The following is a 21393-nucleotide window of genomic DNA, read 5'->3' on the forward strand; positions in this document are numbered from 1 at the left end:
ACCTTATACCTTACACGCGTATTGCTTGCTTCTAATAGGTATTTAATATTCATATTATTATAGTATTCAATTAGTCCCTGTAATGAGATGATAGAATCGACACACGTCTTAAACACGTGATAATAACTAGTAGTTGTAGTCCATTAAATTATCCCTTCAAAATACAAAAGCGCACTTGCACGTGAATAATTATAAATTATAAAATTAAATATACATTAAATATCATTTATGGTGAAAATATATGCAATCCGTTAGACGATTTGAAAAGAAAAAAAAATTACAAATAGAAAATATAATAGCTGGAACTGAATTTTATTCGACATGGTAAAATATTTATTATTTTTAAATTCTACGTATACAATTATGAGTTCTGCTGAAATCAATTGCTTTTATGAAAAATGTTGAAATCATTGACACTTTCTATGTATACCTGCCTTCTGAAAGTATGTGGCCGTATAAATATTGATCTTAGATCTGCCATGTATGTATAGGTTTACCACTAAAAATAAAATACGGTTTTGATTCGGTTATGGCTTATAAAATTATATACATAATAAGATCTACCTATCGTATAAGTTCTTATACTCAGCAATAACGCTTCCGTCATTTGTATAGTAAAATGTATGAATTGAAAAACAGATGGCACGAATAATGCTTAGAGCATGATATAATAATTAATACCACACTCGAAGATGTCCATAGATAACATACTTATAGTGGTAACCATATTATGTAGTTATACTGATTATGCATCATTGCAGTCGTATAATAATGAGTGATATTATGTGTTTTATCATAGACTGCGTATAATATGTATAAAAATGTCTAGAAAAAAATGTAATAATTTATAATTTTATTTTTATAATCACACGACAGCGGTTATGAAACCAACACGATTGTAGTTACTATATTGAGCTTTTCTGGTAAACTACTATAGTACGCTATCTCACAAGATTTTCAACATTATTACGTACAAATTTTTAAACGCATTATTTTCTAGGTTACGTTCAAAGTTCAAAAACATCACGGTAGGAGGGATTATGCTCATCACCGTGAATTAACCCACAGGTAACAACAAATTGGTTCAGAGCTATGATTTATTGCAACAATGAAATTACCGTATGGCGAAAACGATATAAAGCAATAATTAAAATATTAATAATCTATTAATAATTTAATTTATTGTGTTAATCGAATTTAAAAACGGGATAACACTCGTCGGCCCACCCTATTTATTTAATGACGAGTAAAAAAACATTTTATTGTAAATTAATACTATGTTATACATTATAGCTAGGTAATAAGAAAAAAAAATTTATTTATAAGGAATAAAATAAAGATATCGAAAAGTTTCAGGAGAACTCCTTACAGTAAAATTGTGTTTTTTATTATATATGACTTGGCGGCCAAATTCAACTCTAAGAACTGGAATCTAAACTTATTACCCATTTAATGCGTATATAAGCACAGCCTTCCGGCGCATATACTTGTTGGTACCAATTATTTGACATACTTATTCCCAATAAAGTTAATAACATTCAGAAGTTAGACCATTGTGTTTTTCCGCTATTATTCTACGTATATATAACATATATATATATATATATATAATACGAACATAATATTTTATTATCTATACCAACGTTATTAATAATCAGAAAATAGAAAGATGTATTTTCCCTTACCAAATTGGAACGACCCGACGGATGAAAAAATAGGCATCGGAGCGTAAAAGGACCTTTGTACATTTTTCTCGAGCAATAACAACGGCACCGTAACGAGCACGTCACACAAAAGTCATAAACCTGCGGCCGTCGCACAGATAAGACAATTCGGATCAGCTTTTGAAAAATGTCTTCTTATCCGGATCTCAGATCAGGTCGGAGGACGCGAAAATAGTCGTAGATACCTAAAATGTTGAGAAACAGCCAAAATCGAAGAAAAAACACTCTCGAATATTGTGTACTTATAACGTTTCCAGATCAAAACGAAAACCGAACCGTATCTAGTATAATCACAGTCGCAGAAAAGAACGACACCTGCAATTGCCAACAACTGGCCCGAAAGCCTCAGATTCGTACATTTTACTTCATAAACTATATTATAATATACTCGTGTCGAAGATACGTAAAATTTTCGCCGGATACAACGGTATAAGAAATTGATTTCATATACAATTTCATTTATTTCGCCAACCTATTATTTTATACCCGTCTCGTTTAGTTTTCACGAAATCCTTGTTAAAATTTACTGTAAGTAAATAGGACAAAATGTTATACGAAAACGGCGGACAATACACATAGTTATAACATAGCATCATTATATCAACATTTTCAAACATCCGTTTGTACCGATTAGTATCCAAATTATATATAAGATTCGGTTATTGTGGTTATCATGGTTACAAGCTACTACACATACGTATACGTCAAAAGTATTATAAATATATATATATATATATATATTTTTTAATAACAAAAATTAATCATTTATTTTACTCCGCGGATGTGCATATCTTCGGTCTGTATAGGGTATACCAGTGTGGTATAAGTGGTATAATTTGTGACTGAAAATGTATATAGGTTGTAGAAAATTCTCCAAAATATTTATGAAAAAAATTTTACGTGGGTGCACAGTTAATAATTATAATTCTGCGGTAAATGAATTAATTTTTTGAAATAGAAATATTATGGGTACTTTAGTAGGTTATTAGGTATACTAATATTGGAAAGTTTAACTTTGAAATGCCTCTACTGGCACTACTAATGATGATGTGGTTTCGTAAAATATCACTCATCACACTTTGAAAGCAATAATAAATCAAAATCAGAGTTCATGAATCATCCCGAAATGGTTAACATTTAATTAAAACCGATCCATTACATGTATATGTATTCAATACTAATTTTATAATATAGTAATGTTAAAAAAATGCCTCTGGGCATATGTTTGACTGCTGTACAGCAATACCACATATCTCTAGGTCATGGCTTAAAATTATACCATCATACCCGAAAAATTAAACAAATTTCCAATGCATGAGTTATACTACATAAGTAGGTACAGTACACGCTTTACTTTAGTCACTTCAGCGTTAATTCGCTAAAGTTCGTGATAAAATAAAGCCACTCTTTCTTTTTGCTACCCCGAAAAGCGTTTAGCACATTTGCAAATAACCAATAAAAAAAAATTTGCGAGTGGTTTCAACGCTTAATCGTGATACCTATATATATAATTCCGCGACCCACTAACGCGCTCTTTCCTAAAAGAAAGGGAATTTAAAAAATAATATTAATAGTAATAATATGCACACTACGCGCGGTGTTATACACTGCACCCACCCCACTCAAAACCCGACGGGTACCCACTCCTCCACGCGATAACTGCGAAGAACGATTTGTTTTACCCGTACACACATCACGTCCAGCAGCCGTCACCGCGGTCGCCACAAGCGCGAATCGTGACCCAATTACACCGCAGACATACATATACATATATACCTTCTCCGGCCGTGAAATGTTTGTATACGTTAAAACAAATATCAGTCGGTCATACGTAATTTCGAGTTGTATAATAAATAATAATAATAATAATATCGTAAATGTTGTTGCGTGCGTGTGTAAATATTATAGGCGCGTTTCGATTCGACGCTCAAACAGGCGAGATCGATAACATTACGCCAACCTGCCGGTCCGCTCGCCGCGTTCGTTACACGCGTTGTGCGCGATTGTCATGGTCGTGTTCTATAGAGCCGAATCGCATCCTGGAGGCGACCAAACATTCGTATAAGAAATTATCTCGACGAATACGAATGCGTGGCCACTTGCGATCATTATAATACTATTATTAAGAGTAAAAGTCGAAATATCGCTATACATGTTTTGTATATTTTTTTCAAAAACGTTATTGTAACAGTTTCGCAAATTCACTCGTGTGAATCATCGTATACATAATTTTAAATTATTCATGATAATTTACAAGGAAGCGATTTATACCTCTAAATACACTGTGTGCACAAACACAAATACTTTTATTGTTATATGAAATAATACTATATATAATTACCCATGGATTCCTTATGGCAAAAGAAGATCACCCTATATATGCCAAGCATGTGCAAGTTATCATCTCACTGTGCAACACTTAATGACGGAATGCCTACTATATGACCAAGTTCACCACAACCTCAACATGACCCAAACCCTGGACACAATACTTGGACTCAACCCGGACCAGAACAAGATAGTCATCAAATTTCTTCCAACAACTAATTTAATTAAGCTAATATAATTGTAAATATGTAATATAATATGTATAACAATGTGAATAATAATTTGTAACTATTGCTAATGGCCTGTGCAGCCGAGTTGTATTCAAAAGAACAATAAAAAAAAAAAAAAAAAAAAAAAAAAATACTATATAATTCGTAAGATTGGGCAAAACGCAATGACCATATAATGACCAGAGATGTTACCGTTGGGTTTCTTCCTCAATCACAAAGTTCATGACATTTTATTCTTGTAAATATCATATTTACTTATTGTAATAGTTTTGTACAGATTGTGAATTCCTATAAGTAAATAGGTCTGTCTGAATGTCCTTCTACGGATCTACGCTCCATCACTACGTTACACCAAACACACGATGGCCATAAAAATTAAATAACTATAATAATATAGCAATATTGATATTTAAACGTCGATATTCATAGCAAAAAATATTATTCCGAGCGTGACGACGGTATTTAATATCGGCGTGTGGTTTATAGTAATAATAATAATAATAATACACACCGCGTACGATTGAATTAATATATTAAGCCTACTCGGGCCACGGAACACGCGGATATAATGAATGTGCGGAAGTATTCAGAAATGCCTACGCATATCAGCAACGTATCCAGGGTTTTTTTTATATTCAGCCATGCGGGGAAGGGGGAATTGTGTGCTTAAAAGTGTGTTATGGCCAATTGAGATTTATGAAGTATTAATATAATAATGAGTACTAATCCGTGATTACTACATAACAGCTATTATGCGTATAGTCATAAAAGAAAACTCGTTGTCTGTCGATTGATGATTATTCAAAATTACAATAATACGAATAATTGATCAAATATGCGATCAAATAACAATATTGTAACAATTTTTGACGACGATTATGCTGAGTATAGTATTATATAATGGTGTACCTACGCGTCTTTAACCCTCGATCCATATATGCGAACAAAGTGATGACTAACGCGGTATACCTCATTGAATTGACGTTTGTTTAATATTTTGACATCTTCTTGGAGGAGAAATACTTCAGCACACATATCCACCCCGTCCCCACATAATATTAACTGGCTGCGACACTATAACGGGAATCCATCTCATCGCCAGTGCAGAATATACGCACGTCTCCGATATGTCAATATTAAAATAATAATAATGATAATAATAGTACGATGAGTATATAATATGTAAATATGTATATAATAGATTTGTATGCATGTAAGTATTATATATGTACAGTGTATACGAGAAGGTTTTCGCGAGCCGCGTCAATATGTGAACAGCGTTTCACACTCGACGTGTAAATTTCAGTTAGAAGAAAAAAATTTGTCTGGGTGTAGTGTAATAATATGGCGTATCATATACGTAGGCACATTTTTCGGCGACTAGTCATATCGCGGTTGTGGTTGCATGAATGAGGCAGATGGTATAGGTAATAATACATATAATAATACACATAATAATATTATATTATTACGCGTAAACGGATGACGATGATTAGAAAAGAACTTATACCGTTTACTGCAAAGAGAATTTGTGAGTAATTTCACGAGTCCCGTTTATAAACTATACACACACGTCCAACACACCTAATGGTTTGCTTATTTATTTATTTAAACAGTGTAGTTCTGCACAACAAAAGGATTTCAAAAGGATTCGTGCGGGTTCCCAATATCACATTCATTTTGTCGAAATCAAATATCTAAAGATAATGTAGTTCAGTGTTTATATGAAATGATAAATTTTAAACTTAACAGATTCTCTCGTTTTTCGATTCGATAACCAATAAAACGCACAATGTGTTCGATCCGAAGACACACACATCATACTATTATTAAATAATAAACAATTGATTTTTCAAAATAAAATCTAATCGCCTCTAACTGTCTAAATGTCTTTTGGCCTTGCACTTGGCAACTTAAGACGTATATCGATAAATGATAATATTATCTAAGCTCTAAAGTCACCCACACAACATTTCTAACCGAATATAATATACACGCACAAACATCACTATTTCTGCAGTGACACCTAAAAAGCCTGTGAAGGGAACTATATTTATTTTATAGGTGCTCACGATGCCACTGCGTTAAATGTACGACGTCCATTACATTTATATATTACGTCACTTATAATATTGTTTTTTATACCCCACGATGAGCCACGTTTTCGGGCCAATCCGACAGCAATCGCGTGTAACTCGCATCGCGATCGACAGGTGAAATGGCGGTCGTAGATTTTCGTAACGTGACAGCACCCAAAATGGTGTGATATTTATTGGTCAGCTGACGATAAAACTATACAACCAATGTTTAGGCATGAGCAAAAGAAAAATACATAGAAGAACGTGCCACGATGGCCGTTTCGAAGGTAAAGCCGAATTATAGTGTGGCGGGTAAAAGGCAAAACCATAATCGTAAAAGAATAATAATATTTATATAATATATAGGTACTTATTATAAAACTAGCGATACTCGACCATCTTTCGTATATTATTTAATATATTCAGATGGCGTCCTTTGTGGGGTACGAGGGTGTGCATTTGACAGTCATTTGTATCCCATTGATGATGCTCTTTATATTTTACACGTAAATATCTGCAGATATGTTATTGAAATATTGATAGATGCTCTTTTTTAACACAAATAATAACATTCATTTTGATAAATTACAATCCATTTTTTTTTTTTTTTTTTATTTAAATTCAATTTTCCTTTTCTGCTTAGATATATTTATTTGAATTTATGATTACTTTGAAATTAGGTAAAATAAGTACATCTTAAGTTATTATCTGAATTTCCTTTAGGCTAAATCATTTTTAGTTGAAAAAAATATTTATACTTAGAACTATTGAGCAATTTTAATTTATTTGTCCCTCTCCTCAGAACTTCACTATTTCCATTTGTTATTATACTTTATATTCCTTTTTGTTCTACAGGTTATTTGAAAAATAATCCTTGGTACATGATGATGATGATGATGTGAAACATATCAATGTGTACCCATCATCATTCCGTATTTGATTTATTACCTATTACTACAGTTGACAACATTACTACTATTTAAATTATTTCATTGTCATTTTTACTTTTTTTTTTATGTTATTTACTTCAATTTTTGTTTGTTTGTTATTAATTTAACATATTTGAATTTGGTTCAACCTTTATTTATTTTGTATTTCAATATGAATAAAAAACAAAATGAAAAGATATTCAATTTTTATTATGTATATAATATAACATTATATTATGCTGTTCCTACTTGTTTCATAAAACGTTCAACTATACAATTTTTATTGTTTAGTAAGTATTTTTAAATCTGAGAGAAATTAAGTAAGTAGTTCTGTTTTTTTGATATTATGATCATTTATCAAAATTCTAAAATTACCGAATACACCAACCGAGTCATGAATCGACTGTTATCGTTCGTTATATAATACATAGTATATTAATCATCATTCATCACAATAGCTGTGATAAATGCAATTTATCTGACAACTGACAAGAGCTCGTATTTTTTTTTACTATTTAAAAAAAAAATCGAAATACACACATTATTGTATTGATACCGACGTTTTTAGGGGTTCATGACGACAAGTCGACAACCATAGGTATCCTGGTCGTCTTGATCGAAAAAAAAACATATATGATGCATCCATATTATGTTGAAAAATCTGTATCAATGGATTTTGCTGCACTACATAGATACACCACAAAATTCTGTGATGTTTAAAATAATTTAATTTACATATTGCATAATGTGATGTTATGTAAGAGTATTATCATATAAAATTGAAAACAATTAGAAGTACGTTATTGAAATATGTTAATATTGAATAAGCATTTAAAATATGTACTTTTTAGTTTTGATCAAATAGTTATATAATATATCATTATATTAATATTTAATATATTTAAATAAAGATAAAACAAATTGACACCAAAGATAAATGTGATTTTTTCAATGACGAGCTTTAATTGTTATGGTAAAATATTCAAATATTTCGACATAATTTAATGATGTTGTCAACTGTGCTGGATAAATATCGGACAAATTATGATATTTCCACAAATCTAGCATTTTCTAGTAAGTGCCTATGCTTTTCAAATAAATATGGAAATCAATACATTGATGCATAGAAGGTGGTCTTCTGTCCTCAACCTATTGGTTTTTTTTTTTATTCGTATTTTTGTGACAATAAAGATAGCCAGAAACTGCTAAAATCGTTCTACTTCGGGTTCACTATATTATTCACCACATACACGTTATAATTTTATCATTGATAATTCCATAAAATATGAAATTTAATAACAATTTTTGTTGGCACATCGCCTACTAATATTGCCAGTCCTGCAAATAACTCTGCTCGGAAAATGTCGCAGCTTGCCACTCCTACAACATCGCTTCTGTTAGAAATGGTATGTCTGACATGAGTTTAGTTGTTTCACACGTGAACGTTCCCAGTTCCTCCCACATACATTAAAAACGAAAAATTGGCAAATATTTAGCTTGTAATTTGCATGTGCATTTTATTTCGGCGTTATGTCAAAAATTAGGTACGGGAATGTGAGACACGTGTCTCTAACCCACTCCCGCAAATATAAAAATATCTACTTATTTCCAATTTATATTTTTTTTAATCCAATATTCAGCATGTAATTATCATTTATTTGCAGTTGGTCCTGAAACTCTATTGTTATCCGTTGGCATGGCCACAGTATTTGGTAGTGAAACGTTTCGGTATCTATAAATATAAAAATATATGTACGTACGTTTGTTGTTGCATTTTCAAACTAGCTGTAGATCATATAATTTAGCGATGAGTAATTTTTAATAGTATATAATATTATACATCTGTAAAATAAAAGTTACAGTATAAACCTACCTACGGCATATAGGTATACAGTCCAACCACGGATTGCAACATTTGCGTTTTATTCAAATCGTCCCCTATAAGTCATCTGTTTAGAGTCCATTTCAAACCAATAATGACATTTTTTCTTCAGTCGTCAAAACAGACCAACCAGTTTCGTGGTAGAATCAAACTAAATATTATAACCAATAATGATTATAGTAATTGGTTTGGTAAATTTGCCTAAAAAGTTAGGTAATTGGTAAAAACAAAAAAATAGTCGACAGATCAACATTATCATTTATCGGTTACAAATTTACAATGTTTAGTATGTGCATTTAGTTTTATTAATATCAATTATATCTTTAAATTTCGATACAAACATAATATATTAATCTATCAGTTTATGGATGAACACCACTCGTTTGGAGAGATGGACAGGGATGATTGTAAATTTCTGCTTTGGCAAACACACACGGCTCTGGATAAAGTGTTACACGTCACATTTAATCTAAATATCTATGAAAACGAAATAGTAACAATAAGACAATAAACATATTATTAAAATTCATAATTAACGTTTAATTTTTTTCATAAAACTCCGGTAATACACCGTAACTATAATAATTCACAGTTTTTTTTTTTGCAAAACCTTCGAGTTTTTATCGTCACGTTGAAAAGAATACGCCTCGTTTTACAGTCGTAGAAATCTTGAACTTTTCGATCTCGGCCAGCGGATTGTTGAATATTTATGCTATTTATAATTTGGTACGATACGACAGTCTGTACGTCATATATATTTATATTATACATTTATAACACACACTCACCAGGTATTTTATAGGCAACGGAACATTATTAGGACACAAATATTATTTATCTATATAAAAAAAAAACACCTCACTCATAATTACTCACTAGAACTATTTTATTTATTTATAATTAGTTATGCATTGTTCAACTCGAATCGGAACAATTTCATCAGACAGCTCAACCGAATTATGTGATAGGTATTTCGTAGTAACGCATGATTAACTGCTGCAGTGATATAAATAATATTACGATTTTTTTTTTTTTATTATTAATCTGAATTTAATTTCTATCGATTTTCATGTCAATTATTTTCATCCATATTATTATAATCGTCATAATTAAACTATATTATATAAATACTTAATCTCCTCCAAGACGAAAATGATCGATGACTATACTAGCGAAGTTCTCCGTCGAATCGTGTACAAAACAACGGTGCCGCTAATGAATTATTAAATAACCAGAATTCGAAACTGTATTATATTGAAAAATATATTTTTTTTTTTAAATTCAACTTTATGAAAAATGTTTATTAGTAATTTATTGACTTAATATTATGATCTTCAGCGGCAATATTATAAAACTCCAAAGTCATTAGGTTTTATACCATTATTAAAGTGGTAGATAGGTTTTCGCATTCAAAACGCCTAACCACTATATATGTATATATATAGGTATTTTATATGTCGTGAGTATTTCAATGGATCTATGCCGTTAGAAATTCGAAAAATCCACTTAACTATTAGTACAGCGCTGCTGGGAGGACATAAAAAAAAGCTATTCGTTTTACAAATAAAAGCCGTAATAGCGACGTTTCGACTCCAATGCGAAGACTTAGATTTCTTTTGTCGACGAAAATATCGTATTATTACTGTTATTAGTTACAACGTTATCGTCTTCATCAGTATGAGTGATAATATTATACTATATTACAATATTTTATGTCTTAAAAAAAAGCATTTAGGCATAATATCTGTCATAATACCCGCGCAGCTGTATGTGTACTACTAAAGTATATAGTGCGCCCTTTTTTTAAATGTATTATACACAGTTGAATCAAAAAATTGATTGTATTATTACCAATTTCGTACTCCCCGATATTGCGCACGTGAGGTTTTCTATGGAAACAGTCCCACACCGAACCGGCACATTTGCGCAGAGAAGATTTCGGAATGAAACGCGTACCTATACAAAAAAAATAAAATCATTAAACTGTAATAACTGTGAGTATATAATATTATATACAGTGTAGGCATACAGAGTGATTTACCACAATCACAATCACCCGATATCCCATTAGTGTTTAAGCAATAAATTTATTTGGATTTTTAGATTTTTTTTAATTAACTATCAAATCCATATCTTCTTTTATTGAGATTTTCATATCATTTAACAAGTATCCAATGGCGACATATACTTCTTATTTTCAAAATAAGAATCAATATTTTTATATTTTGTTGTTGGTAGATGATTATTTTTTTGAAAATGTTGCCATGATCTTCAAGTATATTTAAATACATATTCTTAGAAAATTGGGGGGGGGGGAATTGAGCATGTTTGGTGAATTACATAATAATAATTATAATATATGCTGATCATTGAAAAATCTAGTTTGATTAATTAATTATTTATTTTAATTATCAAACACGTGCAACGTGGTCGGGGAACCTAGTTACGATATTAGTTATCCAGGGACGGTTTTCTATTCCTTATGGATAAGTTTTCCGTAGCTGGGGGTTAGAGCACTGTGTATGAGGTATTTTATCAATAATAAGACACGTTTAGTTTATAAATCCATATTTATTAATATTATATTAAAAATAATACTTTATTAATGTAGATGGCTGTTAATAAGTGTATTTGGTGAGTTCGCTCCTGTTGATGGTGACTGTCGAACTAATTGCTGTGTGTCATTTTAATAATAATGTAATTATGTGCATGGGTAGAAAAGTGTTGAGTGTGTATATTATGTATTGGTCAATCATATAGTGTGTGTTAAGTGTGGGTATAATATACATATACATATATAAGGTGTAACAAATGTTACACACGTAATCACCACTCAGGTAGTTACTTATTCCATATTTTTAGAACTTTTATTATAGCATTGATTCAATATAAATTGAATAGTTTATACTATATAGGTGCCTAATAAATAATAATTAAATTTCGTGAATAGATTATTTGAACTGTTCGACCTATTTCCAAGGTTTCATAGGTAATGTGTTAATTATTATATGCCCAAGACCTTGGTAAAAATTATTTTCTCAACCATCGTAATTCACAGTATATGTACATATTTATATATTATCGTTATTAAGAAGTTTTAAGCAGTGCTCGTAAAAAATGGAAATCCCTAGGCCCGATCGGAGAATCTCTCTCAACCAGCGGTTGTCTCTTGCTTCATTGATATACCTACCTACGTTATTTTTATACGATAACCATAGTCACGTGAGTTGTATTGGTTTTACGATTTCGGTCCTTGTCCAAACGTTCACTACAGTCCACCGTTTTAGTTTTTAAGACTATAAGTGCACGCCTATGGCCGACCGTCCGCCACGGTACACTGCACTGTTTGATCAATATTGTTCGTCGGAGTACATAATTTACGTAACCACGTGGTTATGTGTTGTAAATATTATATGTCATTATATTCATTAACAGTAAAACTATGTAGGCCAAGTGTACGAGTTTGCTTTGTATACATATTACATAGTATATACTTTGTATGTATAGATTCGATATATATGCCTATTATACATAAATAGATAATAATGAAAAATATATTATAATAGTTCTACTATATTATTATGCATGTGCATTGTGCACTGTGCTGTACGCTTGCACGACTTACACATGACGTGATGACGTGTGAGTCTCGTCGAACTCAGTGATATTTCCACCATCTGCAGCAGTCAGTCGACAGCCACAGTTTGAAATCGAAACGAAATTATCCAAAATCATCGTCCAACGTACATAATAGTTTACTTTCTAAATGTTCCGTAACACCATTTAGGTTATAGGTACGCACCGCACGAGACGACGACTGATGAAAAATTGTTGAAATATTAGACAGATATCGATCAGGAGCGTCACAGTGTATTTATACGCATTATACATAATATGAACATAAGTTTACCAAATTAAAGTACGATATTTAAGTACTTATAGCTCCATATGGAATTAGTGAGATACCTGCGCACGCGACGTAAAGCACAATGTCACGCCACACACATACACGGCGTGTACACAAATAATTTGTATAGTGACTTAAAATCCACTGATCATTTATGATGGATTAGTAATATTACATGACGTCACGATAACTTTTTATAATTTTTACACATTAGATCAGTTTACTCGGCCGATTTAAAAAATTAAAAATAACGGCCCAGACAACTATTGCGTATAACAGCCAACAGGTAATGGTTCGATTAAGGAAAAAAAAACGAAATGTAGGTATCTAAATTAAAATTTCTGATTTTGAAAGGTGAGTGCAGAAAATTTAGATTGAATAGTAATATAATAGTATAATAACGACTTTCACGTTTCAAATTATGGCTGATTATAAAGATTTACTTTTTACCGCCACGAAAATAGCGTGAATAATAAATTTCGTGTCAATAAGCGTAATAAAAATCACACCATACATAATATAATAATATATTAGGAGGATCGGCAATGAACACGAAACCTGAGCGAATAAAGCGTAAACGGCACGAGTGATTTAGCGATTTAACACCAATTCAGCATTATGGTGGAAAGGTCGTTTTCGGTAGAAGAGTATCCCTCCACCAAAATAGGTACAACACGTCGTAGTATACCTAATTATATTATATAGCTTGACCAGCTTATTTTTTAATGTAAATAAACACCTCTTTATGTATTTAGTTTATATTCCATCTTATATCAAGCTATATCGTTTATATTATATACTTTAAATGTTTGACCGTACAAAGTGACCTAGAACCGTATATAATATAAATTATATACCTTGATAAGATGGTTCAAGGTCACATTGTACGATAAATAAAATATTGTATATTAATAATAATCAAAATAATCAATCAATGGCACGATGAACCGTACAAAGTGACCCTTTACCATTATAATATACGTTTTACGTATAGCCCTATAGGTACCTCGATTAAACAGATTACTAATTCTACCTTTTTGTAGAGATTGCATTTTTTTTTTTTTTTTTTAATAAGACATTTAAAAAAAAAGTTTTTATAATAATAATATAAAAAGAGGTTGAAAAAAACAAGAGATCTGGAGAGGATTTGTATATGTTAAAAATTAAAAAAATATTCTAAAATAGATTCGGTACATAACAATTCGACACTAATATTTAGCCCGAATAATATTACGATGATCATGAGCGCCTACCAAATATTTCATCTGTAGCGTTTGAACTCAAAATCCGAATAGAAAATATTGGTATTTCGTATTTAAGAACAAAGTCTATAATCAGTGAGTCATTTGATACGCTTGGTTGGTGTGTTTAAATTGTTTCTCAAAGTTCATAAAAATAAGAGTGAAGTGAGATAAAATGGATTTAAAAAAAAAGAGTAACTTTTCCACAATGTAGATCGATCACTACATTGATAGGCTTAATTTTTTTGTTCAACGGTCATTAAATTGACTTTTTTTAACGGTTAAGTTTTTGATGGGGATATCATAATTCTTTTTGTTATTAGCTTCAGCATTGTAGACGTTGTCTTAGTTTTTACTAGACATTGCAGAGAATATGTCTGTCTTATTGTATCCAGTTTTTTTGTGTTTACATCAAATATAATGTTCAGAGTTAAAAGTGGAAAACCATTAGAGTAATCACTAAGTATTGTAATTGTGTTTATAAGGATTTTAATTATAAATTATATTAACTGAAGTAAAATGGAAAACGATAGAATAATATGGTATTTTTATTCTTATTAGGTATCCTTTTATATAATATTCATATTCTTATATATAGGCACACAGTTACCCTAGGAGACGATTGACACTTCCTGTCACCTCATTACGAGTCAATACACTTATTATTTGTTTATTTTTGGTTGTCATGGTAAATTATTATTATTATTATTATTTCATGCATATAGAACTCTCCTTCCTTTAAAGCGGCACTGATTTCAATAAAATTGAGATTGACTTTACTCACACTATATGTCTATATTATGACCAAACGATGTGCCAAATTTTATGTTTACACCCACACTAGAAGTGCCTCTTAAATTTAATGATTAGTCAGTAGTACAAATTAATAAGCTTTAAAAATCTCCCATATTCAAGCGGCTTATTATTATGGGCTCAATTGTTCACATTGTTATTTCGGCTCGATTGATATTTACAATTTCAAAATCCAAGAAATCAGAGATACCTACAAGGATGAGAAAAATCGGGTGAATTGATTCACGTAAAGATATACAGTGCATGAAGCTTGAACTCGATCTGGAAAACTGCCATACTATCAAATAGTTAAATAATAATATTAAAATGTCATAAAATGTTAATTTAAGAGCTTGGCGTGATGGAAGTATTGAAAGTTGGAAATTAGAGAACAATTTCGTGCATTAAAATTTTTTATAATCATGTGCAATCTAAGAAATGTTTTCGGTCATAGATATCGCGGACCCCGGAAATCTAAATCGACACATAGTAAGAGATTTACTCGATTTTACAGGATCAATATCGACGACGGCCTCTCAATGTGCATTCAAATTGTTCGCAGAATCTTCTGAACCCTATAACGGCTGTAACCACAAAAAAAATATAAGCATTATGAGTGCAACGATTCGCATAAGTATTAAAGGACTTGTACTAATTGGGCGAACACCAATAATTGACCGAGATAAGTCTTTTGATATGCGCGGTTCTTGCTTTTCAAAAATATAAAAAAACATAAGAATAAGAATAATATGACGGACCTGTTCGTCTTCGGAAATTCCTTGTCTTTGCGATTCTGCAATATAATTATATGCACGGATGAACATAATACTTAATTGACTTCAAACATAATTGTATATTATAATATTAAAATATACCTACTATACCTATAATAATAATATGTACCTACATATATTTTATATTACCACCATTAACGGCGCCCTGTACGTCATATTTATCTGAGGGGAGTAGAGGGAGTCACGTTTCGGGTTTTTTTCGCTGGAAACATTATATTTACGTAACAAATGTGGCCAATGTGGTTACCCATTATTTTATTGTATTTATATGTACCGTGCACAACACTCGTCTCGATATTATTATGATGTTTGTATACGAAACGGGAACACCGCCATCATCGACGTATCGTTCAACAACAGTCGGATTACATAGGTACATATTATGGTGTTAATATTATGCACACGCGTCACGCGCTTAGGTACAATAGTAACAAGTAACAACTATTACAATAATATTATAAAAAAAAATAATTATTAATATAATAGGTGCACTGCTATGTACTAGCTATATAAACGTATAGGTATGCATAGCCCGGCATAGGTATGGAACACGATGCATGTGTTTGGCGCCGGCGGTTCGCGACGTGCGAAATCCAACAATAATAATATTATTATTAGGTATGTTATGTTAGTTTTCGTAGCTTATTATATTTCACTAAGGTAGATAAGTATAGTTTTACCGAAAGACGCACGTGGCAGCGGCGATGACCTTCGTCGAGGAAAATACCGCGTTCGGGGCAGCACCTGCAAATATTACTAAACGAGTTTTTGTTATTTCACAAAATATAATTATCATCCTGATGATTTTTGTAAAAAAAATTCGATGCGACTTTTTACTAGTACAATAATACGGATAACTGTAAGAAATAATCCGGAATAACAAATGGTGAAAATAGCAAAGTGGGATTACGGGTATTTAATTGACAAACATTTTATTTTAAAAAAAACGGAGCTTGAGACAACCCCTGCAGAACATTTTTCCTATTTGTGGCACTGTCGATTTAATATACAAGACCCGCAAGCGTTGTAGGACTGTAATAACCTGCTTACATATTATTATTATTAGGTACATGGCCGTTCAAATGCTCAAACATATATATATATAGGCACTATTGTCAAAGGTGGAATTTAACTGTAGTTAAAAATTTTCAAACCGAGCTTTTGACACTAATGACATACGTCTTAATGACATAACTAGATCAACTGTTCATTGTCCATTGTATAATAACTTAGCGTTTTTTTGTTAATTTGAAAAACAATACATATAGGTAGACACGTTAAATTAATTTATACAGTCCTTCCTATATAACGGTGGTGAAAGGTGAAATTAAAAATTGATCAAATATAATTTTGTTTGATCACGCTGTGTAAACATTATTTTTTTTAAATAAATAAATGTCTATAGATCTAAAAGCAAGCACATTTTATGATTGCTTAAACCATTATTATAGTAGTGTGCAATATGAAAAATCGAAAGAATAAAAATAATAATTTAAAAAAGTTATTTACCATTAGCCCACCTCTATACTTGAACGATAACTACCTATTTGAGTTCAGAAAGCAATTTTACGAATACGGAATAAGTATGTATTTTGTGAACTATAAAAACGCGACTGATAAAAAAAACCGTTACATTGATTTTACAATCTGCTTGCTATATACTTAGAACTTAGATCATAATAATACAATGGATGAAGCCATCGGGCTAGTCTGTTCTTGAAGCCAGATTTACCCAGAGTCCCGACTGTTTGTGCGCATGCGCGTAATTCTGATTGGTTAATAAATTATCACAAAAAATAATATGATCATAATATCATATACTATACTATTATCATATTATACTATTATCAGTCATTTACGCATGCGCAGTAATAATCAAGGCTCTAGCGTTTTCCGTCATTTTGGCTTCAAATCTAATACACAAGCATATACCGACTGGCTACATCCATAGTATATGATCTAAGGGTATATGAGTATAATATATGATAATACCAGTTATATCGATACCGTCAATATTATTTTCAATACAAAACATCAAATCATAATGATTAGAATAACATCATTAATTTGTTGGATAATAAAGTCGATTTTGGCATCAGCACGATAATTCGGTATCGGCATAGATCTCTCTAGTCTCTGCCAGAGTTAAGTGTTCAATGCGGCCATTTTTAGCGGTTATTGGTCATGGCATTATTAGCATTAAATTCCGTGCGTGAGCTTTCATTGAGCAGAGAATAATCAAGTACTCGTGTGCAATCGTATAAGCCCATTAAAATTATACAGTCATAACTGTAGTGATGTGCAAAGAGAATTCAGTTTCAGGAAATTCCATGGAATATTTCCAATCTCAGGAATCTTATAAAGGAAAATCACAATTTGTGTGTATATCGTTCTTAATAATATGCATCAATATTTAATTTAACTGATATAAAAGCTATAGAAAAATGAATTATTCAGACGATAAATAAATATATTATACGAGATTATTTTTCAAAAGAATTTGAAAACACTTTGATAATTTCAAAAATATATTTTAGATAGATACTTATCTAAAAATTTAATTCAAGTTATATACTTTTAGAATAATATTATCTTTGTGTGTATAAAGATTGTATTTTATATTTATGTGAAATAGAAAACAACTTCCTCAATAGGTACTGCTGTACCCTATCCGAATAAATTTTAATTATTACTATTATTTTTTATTTTTTCTAAGGAATATTCCCTATGACACACCCATTATATATGCGTATCTGAACGTTTTCTGTGGGTACAATAAGAATTTTTTATCGAGCCAGTAAAGATATACTTACAGGCAGTTACAGCTCTACAAGCCGTATTACTCGCGCGTCCAGAACCAAGAAAAATATTATGGTAACCATCTTTAATAATATTATGGTATATTGCTTATTAAAATAAATTATCTTTATATAATGTTCGTATAGTCATATACGATTTCAAATCTAATCTCGAATAAATACGTGTATAAACGAATTATTATGATTTTCAAAATGTACTGATCATAATATGTTTGACTTATATATTATTAGAAATATTGCATAGCAACCTCGAATTAAAATGTCTAGTTTAATGATTAAAATTACATTTTTATCAAAATTAAAATTAAAAACAGAATAAAACCTTTTACTTGCGTAGATTACATATTATTATACCTATATATATTATATATAGCTGTAATTCGTCGAAATATTAACTATTTTGTATGTAATGGTAATTAACAAAAAAAATCTATTTAGTTGATATTTAATCCAATTTTAGGAGATTTTGTCATGCCTATATACCAAGGTTTGTATCACTATGATTGTATACTTTCAATTTTCATAGATGTGTAATATACAAATATATAATCAAAATAAAGTCCACGCGTATTCTGTGTAACAAACCATAAAAAAGCGATTTTAGAACTGTTTAAAATCTATCATTTACATCAATATAATAAGTAATTACAAAGGCGTTTGCTGTTTGCTGTACCTTTTAAAAAAAAAAATGCATAAACGCAAAACATCGATTTATAATTATGATAAGAACAAACAATATTATGTAGTGCAATATATAGGCACTAATAATATAAAATTACCAATAGTAACATCTTCGAAAGTATATTGTTTACTTTATTTTGTAAAGCGTCATTTTAAATTTATAAAAATCACTATGGTTTCACAAACACTTAAAATTCGTGAATTTGTTTTCGAAAACATGAGTAAAAATTCAATAAACAATAAAAATTTAAAATTATGCGTACAAGACGAATGAGACAATGTACACGTACTTGTCCCGCAATTGACTTACGCAATTTCTTACGGGAAAATTTGTCAGATTGTTATCTATTTAAAAAATAACTCTTGTCATTCCATTTCCTACCGAAGGATAGGACCAAATAAACATTTTACTTTACTGCATATCTTTTAGTATACCTATAATACCTAGGTAAGTACAATAATCATTTGTTTCATTTTTATGTCATATCTGTATAATAATATTTGAAGAACTTCAACAACACTAAATATTTGCAAATGGTGAAATAAAATATTGACAATATTATAGTCAATATCATTGTGAATAGATTTAAGTTTATACTATTCATCTGAATCTTTCATGATCTTTTCCACTCAAACTATCCAAAAAGTTTGAAGTATTTATTTTAATTATTTGATTATTTCAATTTCCGTTTAATAATTTTAAATTTACCTACAATCTATCCTATTTCTGTGTTAAGTTTATCTAATATTTCAATTTGACATAAAACGTTCGAAAAAGAGGGACCGACCCACAGTTGGACCACTCGAACATTAATTATTAAGTTGTGGTTACATGTTTTTTTTTTTTCGTTAAACGCTAAGTCCGGACTATATGGCTAAGAATGATTTATGCGAAATCCTGGATTATCAATATTTACATTTAAATATCTTTTAATCCGAATACTAAACATATATATATATACGCATAGGTTGTAGGAAAAATAAAATTCTAAGCTCCAAGAATCACTTACTTAATCGCTCAACAATAAGGATTCCATAGTGAGAACATAACATATTGCTAGCATTATTGCAATACGAAATAAATAAGTAAGGACCTCGACTCAATCTCCGTCACCATAAAATTCGTATTGAGAGCCATTTAATCCATTCAACCAAATTTAATATCTCTAAACCGTTCAATGGCGTGTAATCTATGATTATACCTATATAATACAAATTAACATACGGGTTACTACTGTGTTAATGTATCCTAATGGACAATGGTCTTTGTTTTTAACTGCCACGGCATAGGTAAGTTAAAAAATTTAAAAAATCTTTCTGGGAACTTTTGATACGCATCTATATACAGCCTAATAGCCTATATGTAGTGCAGGTATACCCAAATCCTTACAATAAACACAAGGAAATCTTAACAAACGTACCATATAATTTGAAGGTTCGCATTTAAAATGTACCGAGCAAAACAGCAGTACCTAAATATTACTACGATTTCGCATGCCCGGCGTACATATATATATATACTATTATATACTATACGTGTGTGTGACAATATCATTATCCTGAGCATACAACACGTGTATATGCGACCAAGTCGTTAAACTGTGCGATACACACACACCACATGTGTATGCACAACAGACATAATATCCGTCACGGTCGATCGGCTGTAAAAAAGCATTATCGACTTTACTATAGACATCAGACGTGAAGTATAATATACATACACGTCATTTATATTATTAATATACATATACAGAGGTACGCCTGTAGAGTGGAATATGCATCGAAAGCGCTAACGAAGTATAATTTGTTATGTAAATCACGAAACATACCGATGTACCACCGATGGTATTGAAAAGGTTTAACAATTTTATACCGCAAAACGCAGAAAATAAAACCGGCACGTACCTATACGTCATTCGTCTATCGCGCGATCAGCCGACTACAGCCGCCCACAAGAGTACAAATAGTTGTGTGTGTGGGATATT

The 21393-nt window shown here is 30.9% G+C and overlaps 1 long non-coding RNA gene across 2 annotated transcripts; it reads right to left on the minus strand.

The window, feature by feature from the left end:
- Positions 1-9412: 9412 nt before the first annotated feature.
- LOC149055157 (uncharacterized) lies at positions 9413-21295 on the minus strand. Of its 2 annotated transcripts, none has more exons than XR_016192126.1 (3): positions 20827-21295; positions 11023-11127; positions 9413-9648 (listed from the first exon to the last, which is right to left on the minus strand). It is a non-coding gene; the product is annotated as an uncharacterized LOC149055157 (long non-coding RNA). The 2 variants fall into 2 exon arrangements; XR_016192127.1 differs by lacking the exon at positions 20827-21295 and adding an exon at positions 16586-16651.
- Positions 21296-21393: the final 98 nt, after the last annotated feature.

Source organism: Diuraphis noxia, unplaced genomic scaffold, assembly GCF_037042655.1.
Source record: "Diuraphis noxia isolate RWA-SAM2 unplaced genomic scaffold, SU_Dnox_SAM2 contig0005, whole genome shotgun sequence".
Lineage (NCBI taxonomy): Eukaryota > Metazoa > Arthropoda > Insecta > Hemiptera > Aphididae > Diuraphis > Diuraphis noxia.